This window comes from Stegostoma tigrinum, chromosome 24 (assembly GCF_030684315.1).
Source record: "Stegostoma tigrinum isolate sSteTig4 chromosome 24, sSteTig4.hap1, whole genome shotgun sequence".
NCBI classification, from domain to species: Eukaryota; Metazoa; Chordata; class Chondrichthyes; order Orectolobiformes; family Stegostomatidae; genus Stegostoma; species Stegostoma tigrinum.
The window spans coordinates 20,088,515-20,100,858 of NC_081377.1; the positions used below are offsets into that span (position 1 = coordinate 20,088,515).

The 12,344-nt window shown below is 40.8% G+C and overlaps 1 protein-coding gene across 19 annotated transcripts in view; it reads left to right on the plus strand.

The window, feature by feature from the left end:
• The window catches only part of macf1a (microtubule actin crosslinking factor 1a), a 545,346-nt gene that overhangs the window by 51,073 nt on the left and 481,929 nt on the right, over window positions 1-12,344 (plus strand). The gene's annotated exons all lie outside the window — the stretch shown is intronic.

Here is a 12,344-nt window from a genome sequence, read left to right on the forward strand (position 1 = left end):
GCGTACTTGCCGGCGGCATATTTAATAGCATTTTTAAAAAAATCTAACACATTCTCCCGTCTGCCATTAACCGATCTTGTATTGTGATGACTTTTGTCTGGAATGTAGCTTAGTCAAAAATGCAGAAATCTGTCCTTAATCAGTAAAAGAACATTTTTAAATTTCAAATTGTGAGCTTGGTTAAATTGCTCAGTTGATGGACGGTTAGATTTGGAGATAACGTCTTAATCCTAATAATGTTACTCTAAACTCATAAGCTCTTTTAAAACTCATCCTGCTGATTTGTCAGATGTCAAGGTGTGACAGACTAGGGAGGCGGCTGTATTGCGAGTTTAGAGTTTTACCGAACAATAGAAAGAGGATGTTCGTAAGTGAGATTACTCTGTGGTCCTAATCCTGGTGATGTTAGAAACTTGTACAGCTAAACCTGTGCGTAGTCTCATCCTATTTCCAAAACGAAATTGGATGATTTCTGCTTTCATACCATAAACCGTGATAAATCCTATGTTGCAACGCTGACCTTTTTAACCTTCTGTTGTAGTTAAAGAATGTTATGGATTTTTTTTATAAAGAATGTAATCTTAAGTATACTGTTGGATTTAAAATCACTGTAGCCTGCGGCAGATATAGTTTGCAGCACCATAATTTCATATGCGTTCCTGAAGGGAAACATGATGCCTATAAACAATAGACCTGTATCTGCAGCGATGGGTCCGTTTATTCGAGTCCGTTTGACGAATGCAGTATTCCTGTCTTTCTGCCTGTAGTGCTCCATCGAGACACCTTAAGCACAGTTTTACCTGAGCCACTCAACTAACGCATGCGTGCTGACAAGAGGGGTGTGCGCACTGGGATTTGCTTCTGGGGAAAGAGGTTGAATCGAATAGTAATATTAACCTACAGGGGTACGGTCTAAGGAACTGAAGCAATTGTGAATTGCCGAATATAAACTTGTTTTGTTTTCAATTGTAATGCTACTAACACTGGTTTTGATTTCAAAACGACCAGTTTCAAACAGTACGCTTAAGATAATTGGTTTTCACATTGGCATCGTGCCTCAGTATTAATGGTTATACTTCGTGCTTGTAGTGTCAGTGCTTGTGCCTTGTCACCAAACGTTACTATATTAAAATATTTTAAATTAATATTTTGTATAATTGTTCACAATTTTTAAAGTGGTGTTGGGTATAATACAAGCTTTTTAAAATTATTTTTTATTTCCTATTTTATGCCATTGTGCAATTGGATCAGAATATGGAGGTTTTTATTTAAAAATCTCACCAACAAACTCTCTATAGTAAACCATTCAGCCCTCATGTCTGTTCTGCCATTCAACTTGATTGTAACTTTCTTTTTTTATATGCCAAAATGGGCATGTTGCCCATCCCTAAAGCCTGTGAACTGAGAGCAGTTAAAAGACCATCACATTGCAATGGCTCTGGAGTATGTGTTGGCCAGACCAGCTAAGAATGAGAGATTTCCTTCCTGAGAGGATGTTAGTGGATGAAGTAGCTTTTTAATTGCAATTGGAAAAAAAACCGTGGATGCTATAAATCAGAAACAAAAGCAGAAGTTACTAGAAAAGTTCTACAGGCCTGATTCTCTTCACAGATGCTGCCAGACCTGCTGAGGTTTTCCAGCAACTCGTGTTTGTTCTAATTAATTAGGTTGTTATGGTCATTGTTACTGAGGCTAGTTTTACTCCCTAGGTTTATTATTTGAATTTAAATTCCGCTTACCATGGTTGGATTTGAACCATGTCCCCAGAACATTTGACTGCTCTCATAAGCCAGAGGCAATGTCATGACTATATCACCATCTCCCTGCATAATATCTTAGCTCCATTTATTTACCTTGGGTTTTCATCTTTTTTATTATATTTGCAAGTTATTTCTTCACTTCAGTAACCTAGCTGCATAAAATAGTGGTAGTGTTAGTATTTTCATGTAAGCTGAATGATATACAGACAATCTATATATCTGGTCCTTCTCTATCTAGTAATAGACTAGGGGAGAATCTGCAACTGTGTGCATTTAACTTTTTTGTTTGATCTATCTTCCATTTGTGAATGCCAGTAGAAACAAAGTTGAACACAGCCTGTGGACTGGATGCTTTTTCCTGAAATCTTGCGCTGTTGATTTTTTTTTCTTTTTGATTTTGCAGTGTTTTGTAATATCGAGACAAGTACTTGAGGTGGAAATGAATGTGATGCATAAAGCTTTTTTAAAATTTTGAAAATTGTCATTTGAGCTGTTCTGCTTTTAGAACTTAGTGTGCAGAAGTGGTTACTATTTCATGTTACTTAAATGCTTTAAAATGTTGTTGTAAAAAATAAACTTAAGTTAATTACTAACTTTGAAAGCATTAAATTGGTACATGTAGCTGACAGAAGATGGGCAATAAAAGCTGGCCTTACCAGAGATGCCCACATCCTGTAAACAAATCTAAAGGTATCTATCTAATTTACATGTTGCTGTAATAAAAACTAAATTACAACATAGAAAAGCATAATTCTCATCTAGGATTTGTCTGCAAAGTATTTAGCCAAACTAGTTAATATCCAAACCAGTGGGGGGGGGGGCTTCCTTCAGATCAGTGCTGTTTTTCATCTTTGCGTGCATTGGTTCATAAATGGAGATTTCATTTGACTGAAATTTTTTTTGCCTTGTGTATAAAACCTCCCAAGTAATCTTTGATTTAGCAATGGAGGAATTAACCCATAAACTGTATTTTGTGCGTCAAAGCTTGTTGATGGCTGTCTTGTCCACACAACTAATGATATTATTTCTTCTTGTGCTTTAACTTTTTAAAAAATCTGCCATTAATGCCCACACTTGCATCTAACTGACTCATGGCAGCTGGGAGCACTAGGTGTCAAAGGCTATGGGATCCAACAACACTGGCTGAAGTATCAAGGAGTTCTCATTTTACATAGCAATTACTTTCTAATTGCTCAGTATGGGTTCCATTCGAACTTCTGATCACAAATGAGTTGAATTCCTGAGTTCAAGTAAGAGTGGTTACCTCTTTTGATATACTGTCTCACCTGTGAGTGCTATGAAGGAACCCAGTAAAATTCAAATATGGAGAAAACTCCACTGGCTGTAGTCATGACTAGTACAAAAGGCACTTATGTCATGTGGGGTATAGCATCAAATTGGTATTATCACTGGGTTAGTAATGCAGGGGCCTAAGCTTGTACTCTGGAGACAGGTGTTTGAACCCCACTACAATGTATGGTAAAATTAACAACTATTAAAGCTAGTCTAATAATAACTAATAGTGATCAATAATGTACTACATTGTTCTTTTTAGGGAAGAAAAATCTGCTAACTTCAGCTGGCCTGGGCTCCCTGTGTCTCCAAGTCAACAGCAGTGATGCTTAAATGTCCACTGAAAGTGCAAACTACTTTTTGTTAACATGGTCACCAGAAAGTCTCCTAAAAGGAATGAAACTGTGTGGACAACCTGACATTGACCAAGACACTCAATGACAATGGTACTCCCAGCTTTGACCTTGCAAAGTCCTTTATACTGGCATCTGGGGCCTGAACAAAATTAGGAGAGATGTCCCAAAGAGTAGTCAAACAGCCTGACATAGTCATGTTCATGGAATAATAACATATAATGTCCCAGACACTTCCATCATCATGTTAAGGATGTCCTCTTCTAGGAGTAAGACAGAATCATGAAGGTGGTGCTGTAAGTGGTGTACAGTTAAGTGGAAGCTGCCCTGGGAGTGTACAGCATTGACTCAGGATCCCATGAATTCTCATTGTTATTTCATAAGTGGACAAAGGCCTTTTGTTTATCACCCACTGTTCCCGCTCAGATGACAAATTAGTTTTCTTCTATGGTCAATGTCACTTAGAGGTTGTACAGAGGATGGCAAGTATGCAGAATCTACTCCCCTCCTAGATAGGTGGGGAATTTGTCAATCGGTAAAAGTGACTTATTGGCATCAAAGTGACTGAACTGGTAACTAAACTGGACTAAATTGGAAACCATCCTTACCAATCCACATGCATCTGATCCGTCTGTCACAATCAGTCTTTTGGTGTAGAAGGAAGCCATTTGGCCCACTGTGTACTGGTACTCAATGCACATTGACTCTGACTTTCTGTAACACTGTACATTGTTTCTATTTAGAAAATCAATGCCTCTTGATTGAATCTACCTCCACCACACTTCTTGGCAATGCATTTTCAGACTTTTTCTACCACTGCATGAAAAGATTCTCTTCTCGCATTTGTTACAATTTCAAATTTTACCTCCTTTTAAATCTCTTCTTACTTTCATGATCTTTTTGAGTGGAAACAGTTTCACCCTACTAACTGTCAAGACACCTCATGCTTTCAAAAACCTATCTAATGTCCTCTTAGCCTTCTCATCTGCAGAGAAAGCAGTCTCTATCTCCAGTCTGGCTTGATAAATGAAGCTTCTTGTTCCTGGAACCACACTCCAATCTCTACTGCACTCTCCAACATGTCCACATCCTTCCTGAAGTGCAGCATCTAGAACTGTTTGGCATCATAGCTGGTGTCTTAGATAAGTCAATATAATCTTGCCCTTGTATTTGGAAGCTTTATTAATGAAGCCTAGGGTAATGTATGATTTATTAACAGCTCTGTCTATCTGTGCTACCACCTTTCAATGACTCATGCATTTATGCACCCAGATCCTGTACACCTTTTGGAGTAATACCCTTTCTTTGTACAATTTCCTAGTCTTCTCTCCACCCCCCCCCCCCCCCGTGTTAAATTGCACTTCTCTTTTATTAACTTTAATCTGCCACTTATTTGCCCATTCTACAACTTGCCAAGTCTTTTTTTTGAAGTTTTACACTGTCCTTACCACAGCTTCCAAACTTTATTGTTGGGCTTGTTGATCTTTGACTCCTGTACGTGGCTTAGTATAATTTGGGAAAAGAGTCCTTGGAAACTCTCAGTACAAATCTTATGCCCAAAAAATACCCATTACCATTGCAGTACTTTCTATCACTCAGCCAAGTTTGTATCCAAGTTGCTATGCAACTTTTTAAAATTCCATGAGTTCCAACTTGCAACAAGAGCATTTAAATACACTGCATCCTTTTTGTTTTCCAGTAATTTTTTTTATTGACCTCAAATAGAAAAAGTTTTTAAAGCCAAGTGGAAAAATTTTTCACACTTTCTAAAAGCAAGTTACCTGTCAATCGTTGGGTGCTGGTTAGACTGCTATTTGCTCATGTAGTTCAGAGGGGGTGGGGTGGACCAGGAGTCAAGTTAGATCATTAAGATATGGGAGCAGAAATTAGACCGTTTAGCTAATTGTCTGCTCCACCATTCAATCATGGCTGATAAGTTTCTCAGCCCCATTCTCCTACACTCTCTCCATAACCCTTAGACCTCTTGACAATCAAGAACCTATCTATCTCCATCTTAAATGTACTCAGTGACCTGACCTCCCCAGCAGTGAATTCCATAGATTCGCCACTCTTTCTCCTGTTTATCTCTGCTCTAAAAAAGCTTTCCCCTTTTAAGGCTGTGCCCTTAGTTCCTAGTCTCTCCTACCAATGAAAACATCTTCTCAACTTCCACTTTGCCCAGGCCAATCTGTATTCTGTAAGTTTTTTTCAATTAGATTCTCTCTTCTCCCCATCCTTCTGAACTCCAATGAGTATAGATCCAGTGTCCTCCATGCTTCTCCTGTGTTAAGCTTTACATTCTTGGGACCATTCTCGTGAACTGCCTCTGAACCCACTCGAGGGCCAATATCTTTCCTGAGATATCGGGCCCAAAACTGCATGCAGTACTCCAAATGTGGCCTGACCTGAGGCTTAAAGCCTCAAAAGTACACTGTCTGATTTATATATTAAAGTTCTCTCAAAACTAATGCCAACGTTGTATTTGCTTTCCTGACTATTGACTCAACCTGCATGTTTATCTCTATAGTATCCTGGAATAGAACTCCCAAGTCTCTCTGCAGTTCAGATTTCTGAATTTTCTCCCCATTTAGAGAATAGCCCATGCTTTTATTCTTACCAAAGTGCATGACATCACACTCTTCCCACATTGTACTCCACCTGCCACTCCTTTGCTGACTCGCCGAACCTATCCAAATCCTTCTGCAGCCTCCCTGCCTCCTCAATACTACCTGCCCTTCCACCTATCTTTGTATCATCTGCAAACTTAGCCAGAATGCCCACAGTTTCTTCATCTAGATTACTAGTGTGTAAAGTGACAAATTGTGGTCTCCACATGGACCCTTGTGGAACACCACTTGTCACTGGCTGCCATCCTGAGAGAGACCCTTTTATTCCCACTCTTTGTCTGGCAGAAAGCAAAAAAAAACCATCTTCTATCCATGTTAGTATCTTGCACCTAACACCATGGGCCCTTGTCTTACTCAGCAGCCTCTTGTGCGGCACCTTGTCAAAAGCCTTCTTGAAGTCCAGCTAAATAACATTCGATGGCTCTCCTTGGCCTAACCTGCTTGTTCCTTCTTCAGAATTCCAGCAGACTTTGTCAGGGAGGTCTTCCCCTTGATGAAGCCATGCTGACTTTGCCTTATTTTACCATGTGCTTCCAAGTATTTGGAAACCTCATCTGCAATGGACTGTTAATCTTCCCCGTGACTGAGGTTAGGCTAATTGGCCTGTAACTTCCAGTCTTTTGCCTTACTCTCTCTTTAAAAGAGAGCATCATGTTAGTGATTTCCCATCCTCTGGGATCCTCCCTGAATCTAGCAATTCCTGAAAGATCACCACTTAAGCCTCCACTATCTCCTCAGCTATTTCTGGAGCTAGAAGGTGTGTAAGAATGGCAATTTGGCTGGCTTCAAGTAGATTGGTGTATGTAATGGTGACCTCTAGTAGTTGATGAAGGCCTTCTGCCTGCCAGCAGCTTTGTTTTGGCTCCCAGGTAGCTGAACAGCTTGTGGATGTGAATGATAGGGTCAGAAACCTGAAGACAGTCAGTTTGCTTTCCCTTGCCAGTTGTTGTTAGCCATACCTCTCTTGTTTTGTTGTCAACAAAAAGTCAGACTTGTGTAAATTGGGAGCCAGTCCCCTTGTGCCATCTTTAAGCAGTGGAAATAGCTGGAGAAGGCAGATCACAGAACAGTGAGTCCTTGCAAGCCATATGGATAACTTCAGCAAAACCTGTGGTGTGCATGTGTGCTGGTGAAGTATTCCTGTTCAGTACAGAAACCAGGCCTGTTTTCTCTAGTAGCTTGTGTCTACAAAACAATTAATTTGGGGATCTTTTACTACTTTTGATAAAACGTGTAACTTTTGTGGTCATTGGGAATGACAAGGCTTCACTTCCAGTATGCTACCCTGGTGGTATGTGGCATATTGCCCTCATCAACTGTTAGCCTTTGCTCGCTCGAATTGATTGATTCGATCTGTAATTTCTAAGGTTATCCTTGCACCCTTTCCTGAAAGAGGGCAGAGTGTTTGCTCTTCACTGGTTCTCTGGCAACACTCCTGGCTCTAAGAGACTGAAAATTAAGGCTAATGTCTCCAATTTTCGCATGCTGTCTTGTGTGTCACCACAACCTGGCTGGCAAGAGTCCTTGCCAAAGACAAATGCAAAGTATTCCTTTCAGTATCTAAGTCATGACCCCTGTTTCCATATGTAAACCCCCTCATGGCACCTTACTCTTTAGCCACTTATGGTGTTTTTTAAAACCATTCTTCTTCCTATAGAAGACTTGAGGATTCTTAGTTAACTGATTAGTCTCTTTTCACTAATCTCACTTTGCTTTCTTACCACTCCTGGCAGCATTCTTTCTTTTAACTTAACTTGTATTTCCTTTTCGGTGAACTCTGAATTAGTTTGCCATTTTGTTTGTGTGTTTTTTTTTTGGGGAATATATCTTGACTGTCCTTGAACTCTTTGAAGGTAGCCTGTTATTCAGCTGCAGTTTTTCCAGCCAACCTTTGGCTCCAATTTTACAGCTCTGTTCTTTCTCCATTAGGTTTCCTAGGTGGTAATCTTCTGGATTATCTATTTCCACCATCTTAAACCTTAGGCAATGATTTCTGCCCACCAGTATTCTCCATGCCAGTGTTTGATGTTTGCTCACACCATTCCAAGAACTGAGTTTAGCAGTGATTCCTTTTCTTTTTTGGACTAGGCACCTAATGCAATACAAACTTTCCTGAAAGCAACTTGAATGCTCCCAACCCTCGCCCATTATCCAATCGCTCCTCCAACCTACATTTGGATGATTTTCTTTTAATGTTTCCATCTCCTGAGGTATAGATTTGACCAGAAGACAAGGAGTGGAAGTAAGGCCATTCAGCCCATTGAGTCAACTCCACCATTTAAATCATGGCTGATGGGCACTTCATCTCCACTACCCTATACTCTCCCCATAGCCCTTGATTCCTTGTGAGATCAAGAATTTATTGATCTCTGCCTTGAAGGCATTTAACGTTGTGGCCTCCACTGCACTCTGTGGCAACGAATTCCACGGGCCCACCACTCTGGCTGAAGAAATGTCTCCTCACTTCTGTTTTAAACTTACCCTGTCTAATTTTAAGGCTGTGCCCACAGGTCCTAATCTCCCCACCTAACAGAAACAACATCCCAGCATCCACCCTCTAAGCCATACATTATCTTCTAAGTTTCCATTAGATCTCCTCTCAACCTTCTAAGTGTTAATGAATACAATCCCAGGATCCTTAGCTGTTCATCATACATTTAATCTACCATTCTGGGGAGCATCCATGTGAATCTCTGTTGGACATGCTCCAGCACCAGTATGCCCTTTCTGAGATGTGGGGCCCAAAATTGGACACAGTATTCTAAATGGGGCCTAACTAGAGTTTTATAAAGTCTCCGAAGCACATTGCTGCTTTTATATTCCAACCCTCTTGAGATAAACAACATTACATTTGCTTTCTTAATCACAGACTGTACCTTCAAGTTCCCTTTTTTAGGGAATCCTGGACCAACATTCCCAGATTCCTTTGTACTTCTGCTTTATGAATTTTCTCACTGTTTAGAAAATAGTCCATGCTTTTTTTTCACCCAAGTGCAAAACCTTGCATTTGCTCACGTTGAATTTCATCAGCCACTTCCTGGACCACTCTCCTAAACTGTCTAAATCTTTCTGCAGCCTCCCCACCTCCTCAGTACTACCTGCCTGTCCACCTATCTTCGTATCAGCAAACTTCGCCAGAATGCCCCCAGTCCCTTCATACCGATCATTAATATAAGGAGAACAGCTGCAGCCCCAACACTGAACCCTGTGGGGCACCACTTGTCAGTGGTTGCCATTCCAAAAAAGCCTTTTTATCCCAACTCTCTGCCTTCTGTCAGACAGCCAATCCTCAATCCAAGCCAGTAGCTCACCTCTAACACCGTGGGCCCTCACCTTACTCAGCAGCCTCCCGTGAGGCAGCTTATCAAAGGCCTTTTGGAAGTCTAGATAACCTCTACTGGGTTTCCCTGGTCTAACCTACTTGTTACCTCTTCAAAGAATTCTAACAGGTTTGTCAGGCATGACTGGCCCCTTACTAAATCCATGTTGACTTGCTCTAACCTGATCCTGCACTTCCAAGAATTTAGAAATCTCCTCCTTAACAATGGATTCTAGAATTTTACCAACAACTGAGGTTAGGCTAATCAGTCTATGATTTTTCATCTTTTTTCTTGATCCTTTCTTAAACAAGGGGGTTATGACAGCAATTTTCCAATCATCAGGAATGTTCACAGACTCGTGACTTTTGAAAGGTCACAACTAAAGCCTCTGCTATTTCCTCAGCCACCTCCCTCAGAACTGTAGGATGTAGCCCATCAGGGCCAGGAGATTTATCAATTTTTAAACCTTTTTTAGCTCTTCTAGCACTCTGTGTTTTGTAATGCCTACCATACTCCACTCTGCCCCCGTCTCCTTTAATTGTTGGCGTACTACTCATGTCTTCCACTGAAGCAAAGTACTTAAGTTCTTCAGCTATTTCCTTATCCCCCATCACTAGCCTTCCAGCATCAATTTGGAGAGGCCTAATGTCTACCCTTGTGTCACGTTTGTTTCTCATGTATTGAAAAACTTTTACTATCACTGCTAATATTACTAGCTAGCCTACCTTCATTTTTGATCCTCTTATCCACTGGGTTTTGTAGCCTTCCCAATCCTCTGATTTCCTAGTGCTCTTGGCCACTTTATAGGCTGTCTCTTTTTCTTTGATACATTTGCTTTCTTAATCGGACTCTACCTGCAAGTTCTCTTTTTAGAATCCTGGAAGGATGTCTAATGGTTGTCTAATCCCACCCCAGATAATCTATCTTTTCTTTGGGATGAACATCTATACTGTGTCCCCAGTTATACTCAAACTCCTGCCATTGTTGCTCTACTGTCTTCCCCGCTAGGCTCTGTTCAACATGACCACTAGTTGGTGGCCAGTAGACTGCAACAAGTAAGATAATTGCACCCTTTTTCTTTTTAGCTCTAGCCAATTCTTCTGTCCTCTGAACCCTGTGGGATGTTTTCTCCAGCACTGCAGTGTTGTCTTAACCAATACTGCCAACCCTCAAATTTCCAGTCTTTCCTGAACATGCTGTTTCTGGAACCAGTTAACACAGTCCTGCTGTTCCTTGAGCCAGGTCTGTTATATCCACATCATAATTCCATGTGGTAATCTGTATCAGTAAATCACTAACCTTTCTTATATGCTACCTGCATTTTGATGCACTGTAACAATGTTTTCAAAGTTTCTTCCACCTATTAGCTTGTCCTGTATTTCAATACTGCCTGTCCCAGTATTTTGTACAGACACACCTCAATCCTTGGGCTGAGTGACTGTCCCTGAAGAATCTTCTACAGCTGCTCTGTGACATCTCTGACCTGGCTTAGAGGTGACATACCTACAGCTGCAGAAAGCTTCCTTTACACTTGAGCGATAAACATCTGGTCACTACTGCTCTTCCACTTTCTTTCCTTTACCTTCGTTGCAACTCCTTTTGAGGAATCATTGTCTGATTAGTATCCAGAAAGTATGCCCTACTATGACTTGAGCTCCAGAACTCAACTATTTTGTGGCTGGTGATTGTTTCATGTACGTGATGTGAAAGGTCTAAGATTCCCCACATATCACATGCTTTGCATTCAGCACAAGCTGCTTTATTCATCTTAAACTTTGGAATATCAATTGAATACTGTCAATTGGTGATTAGTGTAGAAGGTAGATTTTTTTTCACCCTTACTCTCTAACAAACTTATTCATAAGTTTGTTAGAAGTTGAGCATTAACCAATTCCTACATGATGAAAGTTTCTTTTTAAAAAAAATTCAAATGACCAACTCCTTCCACTCGTCACCTATCTTGTCAACTCGGCAAGTTTCCAGTACTCCTTTTTAAGCAGCACCTTCAATACTGACAGTTCATGATGCTATTCACTATAGTTGATCGCTGCATGGTCTTTGTGGAGATGAAGTCCCTTCTCATTGAGGATACCCTGATGTTGTGCAGTACTGCTGGTGAGCTGATGGAATAGACTTCAAACCATTCCAGCAATTCCAGACTGGGCATCCATGAAGCACTATGGGCTGAGAGCAACAGCAGAATTGTATCCAACCACAGTCTGTAACCTCATGGTCCTTTACTGTCAAGCTGGAGGATTAAACCCTGGTTTAATGAACAGTGTGGGAGGAGCATCCAGGAAGAGCACAAGCATTGACAGCTCATCTTTAGGCAAGCTGGTAAAGCTACAACACTGCTTGCATTCCAAGCAGTGTAAGCCACCCCAGACAGCAATCCCACCTTCAGTGTGTCAGATCTAAACTTTTGTGTGATATCAAATGGCTGAAGGCATTAGCTACTAAAGGTGCTAACATTTTGGCAACAGTACTAAAGACTTAGTTTCTGAGCTAGCCATACCTCTAGCTGAGTTGTTCCAGTACAAGTGCAACAGTGGCATCAACCTGGCAATGTATAAAATTGCTGTGTCCTGTCCACAACAAAGTCAACATGACCAATTGTTGTGCCATCAGGCTATACTCATTCGGGCAAAAATTGATGCAAGGTGCTGTCAACAGGGCCATCAGTTGGCCCTTAGTCAACAATAACCTGTGCACTGATGCTCGGCTCTAGTTCTGGAGAGCTGATCAGGACTTGATCTTTTGTGTCCTAATAGGAACTATCATGCTCCAGTTGGCAATTGAAGTTAGGGTGACTGCCATTGATATCAAGGTATCACTTTTTGCTTGGAACCTGAGCAAAATGGGGATTGAGGGAAAAATCTCGAGTTATCCTGGCAAAAGAGGTGATTGATTGCTGGAGGTCAGTCATTCCACATAAAGGACATTACTGCAGGAGTTTTATAGGGTTTTGCTGTTGGCCCAACCATCTTCAGC